We start from the raw sequence: 23,428 nt of genomic DNA on the forward strand, positions 1-23,428 counted from the left end.
GAAACTGACTTGCCTATGCTCTTAGAGAATGCTTAAAAATACATTTTCATGGATTCACAATTCATTTTCATTAAGTGGTTTGCAGGTGTAACAAGAAACTTGTATACCTACAAATAATTACATTCTGGTAGCACAAAAAACTGTGCTGAGAGTGAAAGCAACAGTTAGATGGTTTGGCGATTCCTTCATGCCACCTAAACCTGATGTATGTAATGGCCAGTGAGGTACCCAAAGTAATGTTGGGAACATTAACTAAGAACAGCTGCTTGCATGTTTCATTACACAGCAGACCAGGTCAAATCCAGGCACCCAGCATGAGCCTCTGTACTTCTTGATGCTATATTTTGAAATGGCAAGACTCCTCGCCCTTTGCTGACATCCCCAAGGCAATGAATCATCCCTTGGTTTGGTCTGCAGAGGTTGCCTGTGCAGACGGGTTTGAGATGGGCCATCGAGGGGATACATGCTGCTCAGCATGGTGGGCCTAGGCTGTGTAGGCAGACAATGCAGATCCAGTTCTCTGCTATCACTTCCGTTGGGTGTGATGAAAGCTGTAATTATCCATCTCTTTGGCTGTACATCGCTAATCGGCCCAGAAATTACTATACACAGTGGAGTCTGGTTAATTGAGTCTTTCATTAATTGGGGCAGCCGCTTATTTGGGACTATTCTTAAAGAACAAAAACTAATTGACAAAATAGGCAGAAATCCTTTTCTTTAATCAGGACACTATGCTGTTTAATTGGGACAGGAAACTATTCCACTACAGGTTCTAACTAGCACCATTTGTGTGCATTTGTGTGGCTGTTAGACACCGTTTTTAGAGCTAGCAGTTTTTAAATAGCATCACGTGTGTTTGTGTTCAGAAACCAGTGATTTTTTTTTTCTCACTGACTGTTGGTGAGACTCAGGCAAGGCAATACTGTTGGTAAGACAAATCTGAGTCTTTTGCTCATGGCGGATTCAAGCATTTAGATTTGGAAATTCCAGAAATAGCCATGAGTGAAAAAGAAATGATGTCACTACTTCAAGAAAAGTTAGGAATTATGAAGAATTTGAAGGTATCAACAATCATCTTGAATGTTACATTTGGTCCCCATCAGACACTCAGCTCTTACCTGTGGGTCTAAGTAGCCAGGTGGACCTCACCTGGTACACCACTTTGGCAGGTAGACTGAACCAGGTGAGGGTACCAGCAGGTTCTGTTCCCTGGTGAGACAGGGACATGCCTGTCTTAGCATGCAAAGTCAATTCCAGTGAACTGGGTGGATGAGATCCAATGGCCAGGAAGGTGGTTTTCCAACGCTACATGGAGAGCAAAGGGCATGGTGAAGTACAGAGGAATTCACGGTCGTCCACTGAAACCAGGGAAGACCCCAGTTGAAATGTTTACTTGTTCCACTGGGCTGGGACTCAGAGGTCACAAGAGTGGAACTGTCAGAGTATAACAGCGTTGTCATTTTGAGAGCTCTCGCCTTCAGGTTTCCTTTCATCATTGGATATGACGGGCAACCCCCAGTTGTATTTCTAGTGTTCTGATTTGTTCAGTATTTCATTTAAATACATAATTTGTTATGCAGTTGAACAGAAGTTTACCTTTTTTATTTTTTTAAACTCTTTTCATCAAACTTCGGCTAATTCGGGCAGCCACTTAATTAGGCCAAAACGTACCTGTCCTGATGTGCCCCAATTAAACAGAACCCACTGTAGTAATATGCTTAATTGCCATTGTGAAAGAAAATTAGTAATACTTTTAATAAACCTGTTAGCTTACAGTTAAATATCTGGATGGTGCAAGTTAAGGTTATCGAGGTCCCTAGCTCGCTATTTCTCATTGATTTGGTACTTCACGTTACATGATTTCCACATTCAGTGTACCCCTGAGTAACCCAGGAATTGGACTGTACTCTGATTCCAGTTTTCTAAAAAAAAAACACCCACATTGTTTCTGCAAGAACCAAGAGATGAGAGCCAGCATCAGAAACCAATATGATTAGAAAGCAAACAGTTCAAAGTAAAAATTTATTTCAAAGTACATGTGTGTCACCACATACAGCCCTGAGATTCTTTTTAAACAGTTAAACCAATGAAAGTAATTCTTAATTATCTCATTTGAAATTAATTCCCCCTCCAGCCAACAGTTGAGGATTGGAAATGCACTTCAAACCCTACCGGGCACATCCAAATAAAATTGAAGGGAGAACCTGGAACACCGCTACAATACCATAGATTTTGCGAAGCTCCTTCTTGAGTTTCAGAGACATCAATTAGATAAATAGAAAAGTGACTATAGGTTGAAACTTTATAGTCTGGCTTTCAGTGAGTTGGAAAGTTTTGAATCTTTAATATAGGTCTATACTAATTCATTAATTTGAACTTATTAACTAATTATAGCTAATTAACCTACCTGTACAATCAAATTTATTTATTTAGTGAGATACAGTGTGGAAGAGACCCTTGCTGTGCCTGATTTAACCCCAGCCTAAGCATGGAACAATTTACAACAACCAATTATCCTTCCAACCGGCACGCCTTTGCACTGTGGGAGTAAACTGCAACACCCAGGGGAAATCCATGTGGTCACAGGGAGAACAATCAAACGCCTTACAGACATCAGTGAGAATCGAGTACCAGCTTGTTGGTACTGTAAAGTGTTGCACTAACCGCTACACCACTGTGCTGCCCGCATTTCCAATTTACAGAGAGCTCAAACTGCAGTTCTCAGAACCCTCTCTTGCTCAGAGGAATTTCTGTGGTCCAGCATCCATCATGTCCCATGGGTGCTAGACTGGAGAGTGTCTACTGGTAACAGATTAGCAGGGACTGTTCCAAAGATTGAGAACACAGTGCTATGTAATGAACAGGCAAAAAAAGAACGTTCATTATGTACCTTTTTAAACAGCTGAAGGTGAAAGGGAAGAAATGGAAGATCGAGGTAGGGGTGCACCATCAAATGTGGAAACTTGTCTAGGAATGTACCCAGTCTTGTCGTTCAACCTCCTTACCCTAACATAATAGCTATACCTCGAGATTTTTTCATGTGCCTGCAGGTATCATGTATTTTCTAAAAGAATATGCATTTGGTATTCAAGGCTTGTAGAAACCTGTATAAAATTACTGAAGACAACATGGATTTGACATAGCTATTCCAATGCCTTCAAGGTAAATTTGTCCTTTCAGTCTGGCACACTCAGTGGGCAATGTTGCCTCTTCATCACAACACACACAAAATACTGGAGGAGCTCAGCAAGTCAGGCAGAATCTATGGAAATAAATGTACAGTCAACATTTCAGGCCAAGACCCTTCTTCAGGAGTGGAAAGGAAGGGAGAAGATGCCGAATAAGAAGGTGGGGAAGGGGAAGAAGGTTTGCTGGAAGGTGATAGGTGAAGCCAGCTGGTGAAAAAGTATAGGGCTGGAGAAGGAGGAATCTGATAGGAGAGGAGAGTGGACCATGGGAGAAAGGGAAGGAGGCCAGGACCTGGGGCAAGTGATCAGCAGATAAAAGGCCAGAGTGGTGAATAGAAGAAGAGGGGAGGGGGAAGGAAAAACATTGTTACCAGAAGGAGTAATCAGTGTTCATGCCATCAGATTGGAGGCTATGGAGATGGAATACAAAGTTTTGCTCCTCCACCCTCTGTGTGTGGCCTCATCTTGGCACAAGAGGAGGCCGTGGATCAATATGTCAAAACAGGAATAGGATTTGGAATTGAAGTGTTTGGCCACTGGGAATTTCCTCTTTTGGCAGATGGAGCAGAAGTGCTTGACAAAGCAGCCCCGAATTTACGATGGGTCTCTCCAAAGTAGAGGAAGCTGCATCGGGAGCACCCTATACAATATATGACCCTAGCAGATTCGCGGGTTTTACCTCCCAGGACTGTTTGGCGCCCTAAATGGAACTCATTCCAGATTGCTCTGGTCAGCAACTTGATGCCACTGGTGTGCATATATCACAATTGTAGTGTCATTGAAACAAAGCCTCCTCCCTTCCTTCCTGTCTCTGAAGGTTTTCTTAGAGGATGAGCTGGCAGGGCAGTTGATGCTGCTGCCGCCCAGTTGCAGTGACTCCAGTTTGATCCTGATCTCGGGACCTGTCAGTGGGGAGTTTACCCCTTCTCCCCATGAAAATGGGGTTCCTCCCCTTTGCTCTGGGTTTCTTCCCACATTCTAGTGGCATGCTGGTAGTATTTTACTGTAAATTGTGTCTTATTGCAGTTGAAGCAATGAAAGAGTCAAAAGGAAGTTAGGACGCATGTAGAGAGTAAGCTGCAGAACTTAAGGGATACAGGACTAGAGGAAATTATGTATGGACACAGTGAATACCTTGGCCTGTTTCTGTGCCACAGAAGGTAATTGCAAATCTGTAGGCAGCTAGCAGATGTACTGCCTCACATCCCCAGCATCTTGTGTTCTAATGCTGTCTGTGTGGAGTTTGCACATTCAACCCCTGAATGGTGAGTTTCCCCAAAATGCTCTGGTTTTCTCTCAAAGAAGAGTGAGTTGGCATGTTAATTACCCACTGTAAATTGCTCATCATACGCAAGTGACTGGCAGAATCTGGTAAGAGTTGATGGCAATGTATGGAAGATAGCCTCGACAGGCAAGATGATCTACTCCTGCTCCTATTTCTTAATTACAAGAACAGGTGATTTTTCTGTGGACTGGAATAGACTCAGGCTAAATTGATAACTATGTCATGAGGTGTCATGGAAATGGCTTTGTCCTTCAATGTTCATATTGACTACAGCAGTATATGTTTTTTGACATGGGGCAGTTGTTATTTGATCTCAGTGGACCACAGAAGAAACGTTTCACTTGTTCTTCATGGGATCCATTGCTATTTACTGCCTCTGCTGCGACCTCAGAGTTGGAAATTGCTGGCCACCTTCTCCACCCAGAAAGCCCCCAAGCCCATTCACAGTTGGATCAAATGTGGAGAGTTAATTAAGCTAGTCAGGAGCATCCCAGAGTACGACAGCACAGTGAGGAGGCGCTGTTTCTCCCACACCCCCACCACACAACATCTTTGCAAGTTTAGACAGTCAATTGGTTTTTCCATTATAAAGGAAATTTAGAAAATTTTCATTTTAACATTCAGAGAATTGTTTAAACTGAATTAAGTAAATACAGGAATATTAACCATTTGAACAGTTCAACTAGATCCATCTGAACTAAGTAATTATAAATATTTTAAAAAATTAAATCTGTCAATTTGATCCTAGCCTGTCAATACAAGCCCTACAGTCATCACAAGATATGAGAGACAATTGCTCAGTTCAGGGCTGGGGAATGCCAGAAAGCATGGAATCTTTTGCTGAGTGCCATAGATTCAACCTTTTGCCTCCCGGTAACCACAGGCTTTCCATGTTTGACAGCCTGTAAATGGAAGTTTAGGACCTAGCTAATTATCAAAGGCCAACCGTTCTAAACAAAGCAGGAAGCATTATAACCATACCATATAACCATATAACAATCACAGCACGGAAACAGGCCATCTTGGCCCTCCTAGTCCGTGCTGAACTCTTAATCTCACCTAGTCCCACCTACCCGCACTCAGCCCATAACCCTCCACTCCTTTCCTGTCCATATACCTATCCAATTTTACCTTAAATGACACAACTGAACTGGCCTCTACTACTTCTACAGGAAGCTCATTCCACACAGCTATCACTCTTTGAGTAAAGAAATACCTCCTCGTGTTTCCCTTAAACTTCTGCCCCCTAACTCTCAAATCATGTCCTCTAGTTTGAATCTCCCCTACTCTCAATGGAAACAGCCTGTTCACGTCAACTCTATCTATCCCTCTCAAAATTTTAAATACCTCAATCAAATCCCCCCTCAACCTTCTACGCTCCAATGAATAGAGACCTAACTTGTTCAACCTTTCTCTGTAACTTAATTGCTGAAACCCAGGTAACATCCTAGTAAATCGTCTCTGCACTCTCTCTAATTTATTGATATCTTTCCTATAATTCGGTGACCAGAACTGCACACAATATTCCAAATTTGGCCTTACCAATGCCTTGTACAACTTTAGCATTACATCCCAACTTCTGTACTCAATGCTTTGATTTATAAAGGCCAGCGTTCCAAAAGCCCTCTTCACCACCCTATCTACATGAGACTCCACTTTCAGGGAACTATGCACAGTTATTCCTAGAGCTCTCTGTTCCTCTGCATTCCTCAATGCCCTACCATTTACTCTGTATGTTCTATTTGGATTATTCCTGCCAAAATGTAGAACCTCACACTTCTCAGCATTAAACTCCATCTGCCAACGTTCAGCCCATTCTTCTAACCGGCATAAATCTCCCTGCAAGCTTTGAAAATCCACCTCATTATCCACAACACCTCCTACCTTAGTATCATCAGCATACTTACTAATCCAATTTACCACCCCATCATCCAGATCATTTATGTATATTACAAACAACATTGGGCCCAAAACAGATCCCTGAGGCACCCCGCTAGTCACCGGCCTCCATCCCGATAAACAATTATCCACCACTACTCTCTGGCATCTCCCATCTAGCCACTGTTGAATCCATTTTATTACTCCAGCATTAATACCTAACGACTGAACCTTCTTAACCAACCTTCCATGTGGAACTTTGTCAAAGGCTTTGCTGAAGTCCATATAGACTACATCCACTGCCTTACCCTCGTCAACATTCCTCGTAACTTCTTCAAAAAATTCAATAAGGTTTGTCAAACATGACCTTCCACGCACAAATCCATGCTGGCTACTTCTAATCAGATCCCGTCTATCCAGATAATTATAAAAACTATCTCTAAGAATACTTTCCATTGATTTACCCACCACTGATGTCAAACTGACAGGTCTATGATTGCTAGGCTTCCTTCTAGAACCCTTTTTAAACAATGGAACCACATGAGCAATATGACAATCCTCCGGCGCAATCCCCGTTTCTAATGACATATTAAAGATCTCCGTCAGAGCTCCTGCTATTTCTACACAAACTTCCCTCAAGGTCCTGGGGAATATCCTGTCAGGACCCGGAGATTTATCCACTTTTAAATTTCTTAAAAGCACCAGTACCTCCACCTCTTTAATTGTCATAGGTTCCATAACTTCCTTACTTGTTTCCCACACCTTAGACAATTCAATATCCTTCTCCTTAGTGAATACCGAAGAGAAGAAATCATTCAAAATCTCTCCCATCTCCTTCGGTTCCACACATAGCTGACCACTCTGATTCTCTAAGGGGCCAATTTTATCCCTCACTATCCTCTTGCTTTTAATATAACTGTAGAAACCTTTCGGATTTACTTTCACCTTATTTGCCAAACCAACCTCGTATCTTCTTTTAGCTTTTCTAATCTCTTTCTTAAGATTCCTTTTACATTCTTTATATTCCTCGAGCAATGCCTTTACTCCATGCTGCCTATATCTATTGTAGACATCCCTCTTTTTCTGAACCAAATTTCTAATATCCCTTGAAAACCATGGTGCTTTCAAACCTTTAACCTTTCCTTTCAACCTAACAGGAACATAAAGATTCTGTACCCTCATAATTTCACCCTTAAGTGACTTCCATTTCTCTATTACATCCTTCCCATAAAACAACTTGACCCAATCCACTCTCTCTAAATCCCTTCGCATCCCCTCAAAGTTAGCCTTTCTCCAATCAAAAATCTCAACTCTAGGTCCAGTCCTGTCCTTCTCCATAATTATATTGAAGCTAATGCTATTGTGATCACTGGACCCGAAGTGCTCCCCAACACATACATCTGTCAGCTGACATATCGCATTCCCTAACAGGAGATCCAACACTGCCCCATCTCTAGTCGGTACTTCTATGTATTGTTGCAAAAAACTATCCTGCACACATTTCACAAACTCTAAACCATCCAGCCCTTTTACAGAATGAGCTTCCCAGTCTACGTGTGGAAAATTAAAATCTCCCACAATCACCACCTTGTGTTTACTACAAATATCTGCTATCTCCTTACACATTTGCTCTTCCAACTCACGCGCCTCATTAGGTGGCCTATAATACACTCCTATCAGTGTTACTGCACCTTTCCCATTCTTCAGTTCCACCCAAATGGCCTCCCTAGAGGAGCTCTCTAATCTATCCTTCCAAAGCACCGCCATAAGATTTTCTCGGACAAGCAATGCAACACCTCCTCCTCTGGCCCCTCCTACTCTATCACACCTGAAGCAACTAAATCCAGGAATATTTAGTTGCCAAACACACCCTTCCTGCAACCATGTTTCACTAATAGCTACAACATCATAATTCCAGGTATCAATCCACGCTTTAAGCTCATCCACCTTTCTTACAATGCTCCTAGCATTAAAATAGATACATTTAAGATACTCTCCATCTCCTCCTCTCTTTCCATCCCTAACAATGCATTCAAATTTATTATCCTTTTCTTTCTTCTCCCCTACATCTTCGGGCTGAGCGCATCCCTTCTCCATCACCTGCCTTTCCTCCCTCACACACTGTCTATTTACTTGTTCCACTGGTGAACTAACCTCCTCTCCCATAGTCTCCTCAAATAGTCTCCCGCCCCCCCATCTTACTAGTTTAAAGTCCACCCTGTAGCCCTAGCAAACCTCCCCGCTAGGATATTGGTCCCCCCATGATTCAAGTGTAACCCGTCCTTCTTGAACAGGTCACTCCTGCCCCAGAAGAGGTCCCAATGATCCAGAAACTTGAATCCCTGCCCCCTGCTCCAATCCCACAGCCACGCATTCATCCTCCACCTGATTCTATTCCTACTCTCACTGTCGCGTGGCACAGGCAGTAATCCCGAGATTACTACCTTTGTGGTCCTTCTTCTTAACTGCCTTCCTAACTCCCTATACTCTCGTTTCAGGACCTCTTGGCCTTTCCTTCCTATGTCATTGGTACCTACATGTACCATGACCTCTGGCTCTTCACCCTCCCACTTCAGGATATCTTGGACGCGATCAGAAATGTCCCGAACCCTGGCACCAGGGAGGCAAATTACCATCTGGGACTCCCGGTCACCTCCACAGAAACGCCTGTCTGAGCCCCTGACTATTGAGTCCCCTATTACTATGGACCTCTTTCTTCTAACCCTACCCTTCTGAGCTACAGGGCCGTCCTCTATGCCAGAGGCTCGGCCACTGTCACTCCCACCAAGTAGGCTGTCCCCCCCAACAGTACTCAAACATGAGTACTTAATGTCAAGGGGTACAGCCACTGGGGTACTCTCTAGTACCTGCCTCTTCCCCTTCCTGACTGTAACCCACCTATCTGCCTCCCATGGTCCCGGAGGACCACCTGCCTGTAACTCCTCTCTATCACCTCCTCACTCTCCCTGACCAGGCGAAGGTCATCGAGCTGCAGCTCCAGTTCCCTAACTCGGTCCCTCAGGAGCTGCAGTTCGGCGCACCTGGCGCAGATGTGGACGTCCGGGAGGCTCGGAGAACCGAGAACAACAAGCTGCCCTCACATTAGCGTGCAACACCAGGCTCAAAATAATTTAAAGATTTTTTTTTAAATTTAGGATACTTTCTCATATTGGAATAATTGTAAAGAGCTTCAAAACCTGGTTCAGTTTGTTCACTAATATCCGTGAGTTAGCGAGAGAACTGACCTAATGCTCTGTCATTACGGACTCTCTTTTGAAGCTGGGCAACCTTAACTGTATTGCAGTTTGAAATTTGAGAATTCCTTTGAGATCACTATTCAAAGTTTAAGGTGCAATGTATTTTTTATTATCCCAATACATATATATCACCATACACAACCCTGTGATTAATTTTCTTGTGGGCATACTCAATAAACCTTTTGAATAGTGATTATAACAGAATGATTGAAAGACCATCTAACTGGGGCATTCAACAAGAGTGCAGAATACACACACTGCAAATACAAAAAGATGTAACACTAATAAATAAATAAACAATAAATATCATGAGATGAAGAGTCCTTAAAAGTGAATCCATTGGCAAGTGAAATTGAATGTAGTTATCCCCTTTGGTTCAAGAGCCTGATGGTTGAGAGGTAGTAACTATTCCTGAACAAGGTGGTATGAATGCTGGGGCTGATGGCAGCAGTAAGAGGAGAGCATGCCCTGGGTGCTGGAGGATCCCTGGAGATGGATGCTAGTTTCCTGCAACAACGTTTCATATAAATGTGCAAAATGGTGGGGCAGGCTCTACCCATGATGAACTGGGCTGTATCAACTACATCTTTGTAGGATTTTCCATTCAAGGTCATTGGTGTTCCTATACCAGGCTGTGATGCAGCCATTCAGTTTACTCTCCACTACATTTCTATAGAAATTTGTCAAAGCTTTAGATGTCATGCTGAATCTCTGCAGACTCCTAAGGAAGTAGAGGTACTGTCATACTTTCTATGTAATTGCACTTATGTGCTAGGTCCAGGGCAGATCCTCCCAAATAATAACACTTTCCACTTCTGATCTTCCAATGCAAAATGGCTCATGGACCTCTGGTTTCCTTCTCCTGAACTCAGTAATCAGCTCCTTGGTCTTACTGACATTGAGTAAGAGATTGTTGTTATGACGCCACTCAGCCAGATTTTCAATCTTTCTCCTATTTGCTGATCCATCACCACCTCTGATTTGGCCTGCAACAGGGGTGTCCTGAGCAAACTTGAATATGGCTTTGGAGCTGTGCTTGGCTGCGCTGTTTTAAGTGTAAAGTGGATAGAGCAAGGGACAAAGCACACAGCCATGTGGTGCACCTGTGCTGGTGGAGATCATGAAGGAGACATTGTTGCCAATCCAAAATGACTGGGGTCTGCACATGAGGAAATCAAGGATCCAACTGCACAAGGAGGTATTGAGACCAAGGTATTTAAGCTTATTGATTAGTTTTGAGGGAATGATGGGATTGAATGCTGAGCTGTAGTTGATAAAGAGCATCCTAATATATGCATCTTTGCTGTCCACATATTTTAGGGTTGAGTGAAGAGCCTACGAGGTGGCTTCTGCTCTGGACCTGTTACTCCAGCAGGCAAATTGGAGTGGATCTAAGTTGCTTTTCAGGCAGGAGTTGATATGTTTCATCACAAACCTTTCAAAACATTTCATCCCTGTGGATGTACGTGCTACTAGGCATAATCATTGAGGCAGGTCACCGTGCTCTTCTTGGCCACTGGTACATCTGAAAGCTGCTCGAAGCAGGAAGGTAGCACACACTGCTGAAGTGAGAGGTTAAAGTTCTCAGTGAACACACAAGCTGGATGCTTTTCATGGGTCCATCCTCCTAAAGGCTCCTCGCATGGCAGCATCAAAAACTGAAGTAATATCATCAGGGGTTGTGGCAGTTTGTGATGTTTTAGTGGTCAAAACAAGCATAGAAGACATTGAGGTCAAGTGAAAGCCAAGCCTTGCTGTCTTCTATTTTGCTTAATTTAACTTTATACAAGGGGATAATATTCAAGCCCTGCCACAATTGTCAGGCATCCTTCATTGATTCAAGTTTAGTCCGGTATTGCCAATTCATCCGTGAGAAGGCTTTTTGGAGATCGTACCTGGACCTCTTGTAACTCTCTTGGTCACCACACTTGAATGCCTCTCATCTGGCTCATAGCAGAGTTTGGGTCTCATGTTTCATCCTGGGCTTCCAATTGGAGAAGACTGAATGATTTAGTTGGGATACACTCATCTACAGCTGTTTTGATAAAGTCCGTTACAACAATTGTGCGTTCATTCAGATCCCCAGAGAGGTCCTTGAACATGGCCCGGTCCACTGACTCGAAGCAATCCTGTAGCGGCTCGTCTGCCTCCTGCGACCATCTCTTTATTATCCTAATCTCTGAAACTTTGCCTCTGCCTGTGTGCAGATCGGAGAAGGACAGGCAAGTGGTCAGAATTACCAAAATGCAGTCTGGGCATGGAACAGTAGGCATTCCTTATCTTAGTATAGCAGTGGTCCAGTGTGTTGGAACCTCTGGTGCTACAGGTTATATGCTGATGGTAATTGGGCAATATTTTCTTCAAACAAGTCTGGCTGAAGTCTCCAACTATGACTTGAAATGTGTCAGGATGGACTGTTACTTGTTTGAAGATGGTATCATGCAGTATTGTCAGCTGTTTATTATAGTTGAATGCTGGTGGTGCATAAACTGTGGTCAGATGCAAGCTCCCTAGGAAGACATTTGACAGGTGTTCCAAGTCAGGGGTACACAAATTCCACAAAACCTCCACATTAGAGCACCACCGAAAATTTATCCTGAAACACATACATACTCCTTTTGCCTTTTCCAAATCAGCAGTTCAGTCCATTCTGTAATCGAGAAACCTTCGGGTCTAATCATTGTATCTGGTGTGTTTGGAGAAAACCAAGCTTCAATGAAACATAGAATGCAGCAATCTCTCATTCTCTCAACTTTGCATTTCGGTCTCTAAAAGTTGAAAATCTCTTTGGATTGGCAAAAGTATGAAATGAACCCATGTGGATCTGTGATTGGAAGAAGATTTCATTGTCCTTTCTAATTTCCATCGGAGTCATAGAACACTACGACACAGAAGCAGGTCCATCGGCCCATCTAGTCCATGCTGAACCATTAATTTGACTAATCCTATCAACCTGTACCCGGATCATCGTCCTACATACCCCACACAATCATATACCTATTCAAATTTCTCTTAAGTGTTGAAATCAAACCCATATCCACACATGCTCTGGTAGTTTATTCCACACTCTCACCAACCTCTGAGTGAAGAAGATTCCCCTTATGATTTTCTTAAACATTTCACCTTTCATCCTTAACCCATGACCTCTAGTTGTAGCCTCGCCCAACCTCAGTGGAATAATTCTGCTTGCATTTACCGTATCTATACATCTTATAAATTTCTATACCTCTAGCAAATCTCCTTTTAAGTTCTACAGTACGTTCTAGGAAATAGTCCTAACCTATTCAACTTTTCTCTATAACTCAGGTCATCAAGAATTGGCAACATCCTTGTAATCTTTCTCTGCACTCTTTCAATCTTATTACATCTTTCCAGTAGGTAGGTAATCAAAACTGCACACAATACTTCAAATTAGGCTTCATCAACATTTTGTACAACTTCAACATAACATCCTACCTCCTGTATGTAATACATTGATTTATGAAGGCCAATATGCCAAACGGTTTCTTTACGACCCTACCTATCTGCAACGCCACTTTTAACAAATTATCTGCCTGTATTCCCAGATCCCTTTTGTTTTACCACATTCCTACCCTGGTTTGTCCACCCAAAGGACAACACCTCACCGGTTATTTGCAGCAGCTTCAGCAGAGTCACCCAGAAGTGTTATTGTCTTTTTAGAACACTTTTTGTGATCACAAGACCCCTTGCTGGACACTAACAACTTGTGGTTCTGCAGGTCTACTCCATCAGTACATTGTTAGTTGGCAGAGAAACTGAAAAAACTGGACTGCTATCATCAGTGAGGAGTGGTGCACAAGGGCAGTGTGCAGTCTAACAACGAATGATCGACTTAATCGCTTTTCTTGTGATAACAAGACTCTGTTGGGCATTGCAGCTTCAAAACTGAGTTAAAGTGCTGTTTCAAAATGAGCACTAATCTGCATGCTGTTGATAAAAACTCTGTTAATAATGAGACTGACACAGGCCTAAGTAGCCTTGAGATTTAAAATGTGAAAACTACAAGAGACAGACAAGCACAGGAAAATCTGAAGATGCTGGAAATCCAAGGCAACACACAAAATGCTGGAGGAAATGAGCAGGTCAGGCTGCATCTATGGAAAGGAATAAGCAATCAACGTTTTGGGCCGAGACCTTTCATCAGGACTGGGGAAAAAGGATCAGAAGGCAGAGTAAGAAGGTGGGGAGAGAGACAAGCAATATAACTTACACCAAAAGTAAATGGAAAAAATAATTAAAATAGAATTGGACACCAGCTCAGTTGTTCCAGTCATTCCACAAATTGTACTTGACTGACATTTGGAAGATTATGAAGAAATTCTTTCCAAGGTTGAGTGAGCCCATGGCAATGCCAGTGATCCCAGTAGCCAAGAAGGATGGATCTGTCAGGAGCTGTGGTGAATGTAAGGTAACCCAGTATGGAACGTAGATCAATACCCTCTGCCCAGGATAGAAGATATCTTTGCTAACCTTTCTGGAAGGAAACACTTCAGCAAAGTGGACTTAGCTGCAGTCTACCTGCAGATGGAGATGGAATAAAAGTCTGAAGTGTTTCTCACCATAAGTGCTAACAAAGGGCTTTATTGATATAGTAGATTTATTTTTGGAATAGCATCTGCACCTGCACTCTTGGAGGGAGCTATGGACCAGATGCTGTCAGGCTGCTCAGGCAATTAGTGTTACCTGGATGACATCATTATTACCACGAGGATTACAAAGAATATTTTAAATCTCAAGACGCTGTTAAAAATATTCATAGATTATGGGCTCAGAACATGACATGACAAGTGTGAATTCTTTATACCAAGCATCACTTGCTGTGGTCACACCATCGGCGCACAAGAATGCACGATGTGCTAAGAAAATTCAAGCAGTGGTGGATGCCTTGAGGCCAAAGGATGTGTTACAGTTGGGGTCCTTTTTAGGATTTGTCAATTACTAAAACAGGTTCCTGCCGAAGCTGGCTACTGTACTCCACTGAACTCATTATACAGATCTGGATGAAATGGTAATGGACAAATCAGTGCAAGGAAATGGTGACTACACACATTATGATCCCCATTTTCTAGTGAAGCTTGTCTGTGATTCCTGGCCTTATGGTATAGGTGCTGTCATGTCACATGTTGTGAGTGATGGAAATGAACATCCCATAGCCTTTGCATCATGTTCCTTAACTAGTGCACAGAAGAATTATGCATAGGTTGACTGTGGGGCCTTGATTCCAGTTTTGGGTGTAAAATGTTTCAGCCAGTAGTTGTGTGGGAGAAAGTTTACTCTCATTACTGATGATCAACCATTAGTGTCCATTTTCAATCCACAGAAGGGTGTTCCACTAACAGCAGCAGCGTGAATGCAGAGATGGGCTCTGTTTCTTGAAGGACACAATTACAGGATTGAATTCAAGAGGACGACTAACCATGGAAATGGTTACCTTTTGGAAAAGGGAATGCCTGATAATTTTACAACCGAGGACACTCCTCTTCACTTATTCTCCCTAATGCAAAACGCAAGTCTCTGTATTACAGCAGAGATGATCCAAAGGGAAAGCAGAAAGGACTGCACACTGTCTCAGGTCTACATGGCAACCCAAAATGGCTAGAGTGTAAAACATAAAGTACTCAAAAGGCAAATTGAAATAAGAGCAACTGAGGCTCTCATCTTTACTGAACTATATATTTATTGTATAAAAGCATGGATATAATTAATGCATTGCACACCTAAGTGACATCACTATACAATCCTAGTGACCTTCTTATGAAAGCATTCATCATACATAGTAGAACAAGCTCCAACTCAGAAGGCTACTATAAATGCAAACACAATTATATTTTAGATGTAACTATCATATAAGAAAGAAGTGTCATGCTACTGCAGTAGAAGTTCTAGGATGTATAATTTTCAACTCTATCTACCTCATCAGCTAGGTATTTTCTTCTCCCTTGTTGAGATACCAGATTACACTAACTTACCATGATGTTGCCTATGGCTTGGATTCCAGCGTCATTTTTCAAGTGATTTCAGTCTCTGTGAGGGATAGGGTGAAGGAAATTGGGTGCATTCAATGCATGTTTTTTTTAATAACGAACAAGCATTTCAGAGCTTTAATGTAGAGCTGCTTTGTGATTTTGAGGACATGGATCATGGCACGAAATAAAAGCTTCCCAATACTGAAAGGTCTAGACGAAAGTCCCGTCAGTCTTTGTGGAAGAAATGCTCCTTCTGTGAGTCTCTCCTTGGTTTGGAGCACTAAGCTGAAGAGGTCTTCTTCTTTATAAAATTAGAGGTGTCCTTTCAAGGACAGAGTGCCCAAAATTGCACACACCATAGAAGAACAAGAGGTTAAATGCTTCCATTCTTGGAAAATGTCCCTTGATTCCTGGAGTACATGTTTATGTGCATTCTATATTTTTGAGGTGAAGTTCTTTGTTCATCACCAGCTGTGAATGAACAAAAAGAAAATAATTTTGCCATCTTTAACTGGAGGTAAAGTGTATCACAGCATAAAAATGTATTTTGGCATAAACTGGATTTACATACTGCAAAACTACAAGTGTACCCAGTATGAAGAAGAATGGATCATATTTATATAGCAGAGCCTGTAGTAAATGTTTACTTTTGGAGTAGTGTACCGAGGGTCTTGGTTCATAATTGTCGGTTTTGTAGTTGATGCACCCATCACACCAAAGAGCTCAAATAAACTCAAAACAAAGAAAATGTAAGCACAATTAATAGTTTCCCCACCTGCATCCTTTTCATGACATCATTGTTATCAAATCCTGATCTCTGTTCCTTTTTTATTCTCCCGTGGATTGCTGTACATGTCGTGAACAAAATAATACAACAACTGTTAAAAATTAAAAGTGAGAAGTACAGTAATCCATAAAAATTAAAAGGCCGTGGCAGCTCATTACACAAATCATACTGAAGTTGTTATAATTCATGTTTTTAAAGAATTGTAGCCCCAGCTGTGGTCTGGGTGAGAGCATAATCATGTAATGACTTTAAACCACAGAATATCATAATTAAGGGAAAAATTTAAGCTAAGTAGAATTATGATTTTGTTGCATATTACAGAAGTAATGTATAAAATGTGCAGGAGTGCATTAATGCCAGCAGTTCGCCGGAAGATCCAAGCATTTTAATTTCCTGAATTGAATGTTCATTTGAATAATCTGATAATGAATGGATGACGGTATAGTGAGGAAAATATATCAGTCATATCTGTGTGTAAGTATAGGTGCTTCACTCTGTTGTCTGTGAAGGAATGTTTGTATTTTTATGTATTTCATACATAAAAGTCTCATATTTTAATACCATAAACATTATCTTCAGGGCTCTATATAAATGAACAAGGCATGAGAACCCATCATGATCTTGGCTCCGAGCTCAATTCAAAATTCAAAGTACATTTATTACCAAAGTATTTATACTTTATACAACCTTGAAATTCATCTCCTTACCAACAGCTCCTCCCCATTATGATTTTCTGTTAGACACCCTCTACTTCAAATCTTAGAGAATAAAGGACAGACATTTAAAGATCAAAGCTCACATTGTTGTGTTTTGTTCATAGAATTTTGTTGCCATGGTCCCATCCACAAAACATTCCCACCCACATCACCAGTCTAATTTGCCTTCGGAGGTGCAGAGTAATTTCTCAGCTCTTGTATTTTTACAGTGCCTTTAGTGTAGTAGGTCATCCCATCAGTGGAGCTTATTTCTCCAGGATCTCCTCCTGTGGCTCTCTGCCTGAAATTTGATACAAAACCATAAATGGAGCAAGTGGTCATAAGTTTGGTAAAAGGGGAAAGTGTTAGGGAGAGGCTGAAGGAGAAAGCTGAGAACGTTGGCCTTTGACAGCTAAAAACAAATGGCCATCAATAACAGAGCAGTTAAATTCAGAAATGGAGGAGAGCAGGCATCTGAGGCTGTGGGCTGGAAGAGAGTACGGAATGATTTAAAAATGAAAGTCGTTGTTAAACCAAGGATGAATTTCTATCAGGAAACAAGGGAGTAATGGGTAAGGGGGTACTTTGTGTGAGGCAGTTGAACAATTCAATCAATGGTAGAGGTAATGTAGAATTGGTTGGTACCTGGGTAGAACCTGACACTGTACTTTTGGATGATATTGCTCAGCAACACTACATAGAATGGAGGCAAGGATTTATCCAGAGGGGGCACCAGAATTAGCAGTGTGGGAAGAAAAGGAACTGTTGCACCTCTCCAAATGGCAAGATAATAATGGAACCAAAAAAAGTACAGACATATTCATGCAAAGAAAGTGAACAGGAATTGGAGCAGGTTGCTGTGGCCAACTGTATCAAAAGCTGTAGATGAGTCAAGAAGGTCTAAAGAAAGTGGATTACCTTTGTCACAAGCATATTGGATTTGGTAACTTTCATTAAAAGCTGCACCATTTCTGTTTAAACCTTCTTTAATATTTATCGAGCAATTTAGACTGGTAGGAAGAAAATACAGTGAATGAATGAACCTATATTTCTTTGTGTGTGCTAGGGTGTTATTTGTGTCATATTTGACAACACAGAGAGAAACCTAGGAATTTGACTTTGCAAGAAATCTCCAGATTGCTCCCTGAAGTGATAAGTGCTGGGGTGACTGGATGCTGTCACTTATTTCTTCAACACCTCTTGACAATGGTTATCTGGCACAAAATTGGGATGTGAATAAATAGTACTGAGGATAAATGACTGGAGAAATGTTAAAATATTATCTCTCAACCTTTCCACTCTGTTATCCCTTGCCAAAGAAAAATGACTTCTTAATTATTTCTCAATGGCATCTCATTCATGACCCCATGGAATTAATCATATCAAAATTCCCCTGTACAGTACCATGAGAATCAAAACTGTTTATTTATAGCTTACTTGAATGCAAGAACATCTCAAATTTATGGGCTTGTAGAGAAAGGGCTAAAATGGATCATTCTTCCAAAGAACCAGCATCTGTACAAATATTGTAATGGTACCCCTTGAACTGCATGCCTCTCTGATTATTTTAGTGAACTTCATTTTGATACTTAAAAATTTCTTTTGCATTACTGAGTCCGTTTGTCATTTTACAAAGTCTTTGGTCTCTATGGCAATGTACTTTTGAGAAGATATTCTGCCAGGACCTTTATTGCCATTGTTGGCCTTGTAGTTTGGTAAGAAATGGAGAAAGAAAGCCAGTTACCCACCAGAAAGAAGAAGCAATGGGTAGATATTTTTCTATTTGAAACAGCTAGGTCTAGATGGTTGATGTGAGTAAAGGTCTGTAGCAACACACACAAAATACTGGGGGAACTCAGTGTCTATTGGAGGGAAATGACCCTCCCCTGACCTGCTAAGTTCCACCAGTATTTTGTGTGTGTGTGTTGCTCAGGGTTTCCAACATCTGCACAGTAAGTGCTGCTTACTGTTGTGTATTTAATATTGCAGTAAGGGTTCAGTATTCTTGTGTCTGTATGGATATCTTGATTAAGCATTCTTGTTGTTGATTTAAATAACTAATTATTGGTTATATGTAAATGTACATTAATTGCAGATGCTATCACACTACGATGTGAATACAGTACTCACTTGAAGTAAAACTTGAATTTAGACCTGCATTTCAGACTCCTGTCTTCCTTTGAATCAGTTTAATGCTTTGAAACAAAATGTAACACTGATCACCTGATATCACAGGGTCCATGGAAATGAGAGGAAAGCAAGTCTGTGCTCAGCTCCAAAGGATAGATAGCTGATAACCTCCAAGTCCCTGCAAGTAGCTGCCATGTAACTGGATACTTGAGCATGAGGCAGCACATTGCTCTTCATTTGGTTCCTTTACCAATTATGCATTTGTTGCTGGAAATTCAGTACAAGTGAAGTGACAGATGGATAATTGTACCAGCATTCAACATTACATTCTTTACACAGAAAAAATAAGATAAGGAGTAGATCTGTCGAAAGAGACTCTGAATAACCCTCCATCTTCTGGGATTCAAGATTGTTTGTCATTTCCAGTACCTGATTATAAAGACTGTAGAACAAAAGATATAGGAGCAGAATTAGGCCATTTGGCCCATCAAGTCTGCTTCACAGTAGAACAAAATAATTGTTATTCCTTATCTGATGCATCATAAAAAAATAATAAGATAAAGAACACAATAATAAAAATAAAATAAATATAAATACATAAGATAGCTTTGTACACATAGATTGATTGTATCTCCATAAAGTGATGCTAGGCACAGGAGTGTCTGTACAGAAGGTGACTCTGACAGGAAATGATAGTAGAATGGTGGTTTAGGGTGGGCTGGTGGGTGTGGGTATTGATCACCCTCGCTGCTAGGGTAAAGTAACTGTTTTTGATTCTGGTGGTCCTGGCGTGGATGCTACGTAGAATGGGATGGGAGTGGGACAAACAGTCCATAAGCAGCATGGGTAGAGTGCTTCATGATATTGCCAGCCTTCCTCCGGCACCTTTTTGGTATATGTCCTTGATGGTAGGTCAGCTGGTGCTGGTGATGCATTGAGCAGTTTTCCCATTTTCTCCTAATATCCCTTGACATTTATGTCTAAAAAATCTGACCACATCCTCGTAAAATTGTTCAGACACTTGGCCTCCACTGCTTTCTATGATGGAGAATGCCATATCATTTTTTCTGCCCTGAGTGACGGAATTCTCCTTGATTCTGTTACAAACATTGTATGTCAGACAGTGACCCCTCATTCTAGAAGCACCCTCATTCCAGTCAGAGGAAATTGCTTCGGAATTCAAATTAATACAGGCCTGATAGATGTAAGCTGAAACAGGACACATCATTGTGCTTGGTAATAATGCAAAACTCTCCACTCTGCCTGAGCAGGGATTTTTTTTCCTCACCAGGAAGGGCTGTATTATTTCAAATTAATTGTGCAAGTTCTTTTTTGAAAGATGCTTTATTTATAGCACAAGAAAATGCAAAATTTCATGTTCGCTAGAGAACTCACCAGAACGTTACTGTTCATATTTGAACATGAGTTCATGAAATCTGTGAATCATTAATTCACATGTTGTTTAGTCGATACACTGTCAAGTTGCAAAGACATGATGTGATGGATGGATAACTAATAATTGTATGCTCTTCAGAGGAGCATGTTGCATTGTTTATTCAGTCAGTCAGCTGTTATTTAAATCCCAGGCTTGCGTTCTTGTGAAATATTCATTTCTGATTATACACCAAACCTTCTCTTGAAATTCCACAGTTAAAATCAAAAATGTTGGAAATGTTCAGCGGGTCAGGAGAAACTAAGTCAATATTTCTGGCTGACAACCTTTCATCAGAAATGAAGAGAAGTTAGAAAAATATATTTCAGTTGCTACACCTTCTGCTCCAATGTGGGTCGAGTTTAGAAACTGCAAGGGTAAAAGACCCTGATGAGAGTTATATACAGGCATCCAAACAGTGGTCAGATCAACATGTACAACAAGCTGGAGGAACTCAGCAGGTCAGACAGCATCTGTGGAAACAAGCAGTCAACGTTTCGAGCCAAAACCCTTCATCAGGACTGAAGAGGGAGGGGGCAGGGGCCCTATTAAGAAGGTGGGGGGAGGGTGGGAGGTAGAAGGCTGGTGGGGGTCAAGTTCAAAACAAATCAGAGGAAGGATCAAGGGGTGGTGGGGGGGGGGGGTACAGGCAGGACCACCCTACCAGCCTCCGGATCCAGCACATTATCCTCCGTAACTTCTGCCACCTTCAACAGGACCCCATCACTAAGCATATCTTTCCCTCTCTACCCCTCTCCGCTATCTGCAGGGATCATTCCCTCCATGACTCCCTGGTCTACATGTCCCTCCCCACGGATCTCCCACCTGGCACTTATCCCCGCAAGCGTAATTGCTACACCTGTCCCTACACCTCCTCTCTTACCACCTTTCAGGGCCCAAAACAGTCCTTCCAGGTGAGGCAACACTTCACTTGTGAGTCTGTTGGGATCACCCATTGCATCTGGAGCTCCCGGTACAGTCATCAGCAAGACTCAACACAGATTGGGGGATCATTTTGTCGAGCACCTCCACAACAGACTGGATCTCCCATTTGCCACTCACTTCAACTCTGCTTCACATTCCTATTTGGATATATCCATACATGGCCTCCTCTACTGCCATGATGAGGCCAAACTCAGGTTGGAGGAGCAATACCTCATATACCATCTGGGTAGTCATGAACATTAAATTCTCCAATTTCCTGTAATTCCATCCCTCTCCCTTCACCCATCCCAGTTTCACTCTGCCTCCTCCTCCAGCTGTCTATCACCTCTCTCATGATTCTGCCGCCTTCTACTACACATAGTGCTTTCCCCTTACATTCCTTCTTCACCTTTCCTGCCTATCCCCTCCCTGCTTCCCCTCCCCCACCCCTTGATCTTTCCTCTGATTGGTTTTTAACCTGACACCCACCAGCCTTCTCCTTCCCACCCTCCCCCCACCTTCTTAATAGGGCCCCTGCCCCCTCCCTCTTCAGTCCTGATGAAGGGTCTCGGCCAGAAACGTTGACTGCTCACTTCCACGGATGCTGCCTGACCTGCTGAGTTCCTCCAGCTTGTTGTACGTGTTGATTTGACCACAGCATCTGCAGTGTACTTTGTGTTTACAAACAGTGGTCAGGATGTGGGCTACAAATTACAGTGAGAGATAGAAATTGCATGTCAAAAGGGCAATGTTACAACAGTCATGGGGTGTTCAATATGCAGGTAGATTTGGAAGATTGATAGGAGGCAAAGAGTGGGAATATAAGGAGCCATTTCTAGTTGGCTGCCGATGACTATAGGTGTACTGCAGAGGTGGGTGTTGGGACTGCATTTTGTGTTGTCTGTCAGTAATATGGATGATAGAATTGATGGCTTTGTGGTCAAGTATGTGGATGATACAGAGGTAAATGGAAGGGCAGATAGTGTTGAGGAAGCCGGGAGCCTGCAGAAGAACTTAGATAGATTCCGAGAATGGGCAAAGAAGTGGCAGATGGAATAGAGATAACACTAGAAGTGTACGGTCATGCACCTTGGTAGAAAAAACAAAAGCATCGAAGCTTTTCCTAAATGGGCAGAAAATTCAAAAATCCAATGTGCAAAGGGATTTGGGAGTGCTCATGTGGGATTCCCTAAAGGTTAACTTGCAGGTTGAGTCAGTGATGGGGAGACAAATGCAATTTTAGCATTCATTTCAAGAGGACTATAATATAACTGCAAGGATGTAATGGTAAGGCACAGGTGAGGCCTCACTTGCAGAGTGGACAGTTTTGATCCCCTGATGTGCTGACATTGGAGAAGGTTCGGAGGAGATCATGAGAATGATTCTGGTAATGAGAGGGTAATGAGGAGCACTTGGTGGCTCTGGGATTTAGAAGAATGAGGGATGATCTCCTTGAAACCTATCAAATGTCAAAGGCATAGATAGAGTGCATGTTGTAAGGGTGTTCTCTATTGTGGGAGAGTCTGGGACCTGAAGGCATAGCCTCAGAATAGAGAATGGAGATGAGAAGGAATTTTTTTAGGCAGAGGGTGGTGGATCTGTGGAACTCCTTGCAAAAGGTCTGGTCATTGGGTGTATTTAAGGCGGAGGTTGATACATTCTTGGTTAATCGGGAAGTGAAAGGTTGTGGGCTGAGAGGGAAAATGGATCTGCTGTGACGAAAATGGTGGAGCAGGTGCAACGGGCTGAGTGGCCTAATTCTCCTCCTATCTCTTATGGTCTCATGGACTTATCAAGGGAGACTGAGTGACACAGTGATGGTGCTACTGGTAGATGGAGGTTTATTTGTCACAGATCATCAGCCT

General features: G+C 42.0%; 1 protein-coding gene across 10 annotated transcripts in view; it reads left to right on the top strand.

The window, feature by feature from the left end:
* myocd (myocardin) overlaps positions 1-23,428 on the top strand; it is a 647,048-nt gene that overhangs the window by 574,292 nt on the left and 49,328 nt on the right. The window lies entirely within an intron of this gene.

The sequence above is a fragment of the Hypanus sabinus genome, chromosome 23 (genome assembly GCF_030144855.1).
Source record: "Hypanus sabinus isolate sHypSab1 chromosome 23, sHypSab1.hap1, whole genome shotgun sequence".
In the NCBI taxonomy this organism is placed as follows: domain Eukaryota; kingdom Metazoa; phylum Chordata; class Chondrichthyes; order Myliobatiformes; family Dasyatidae; genus Hypanus; species Hypanus sabinus.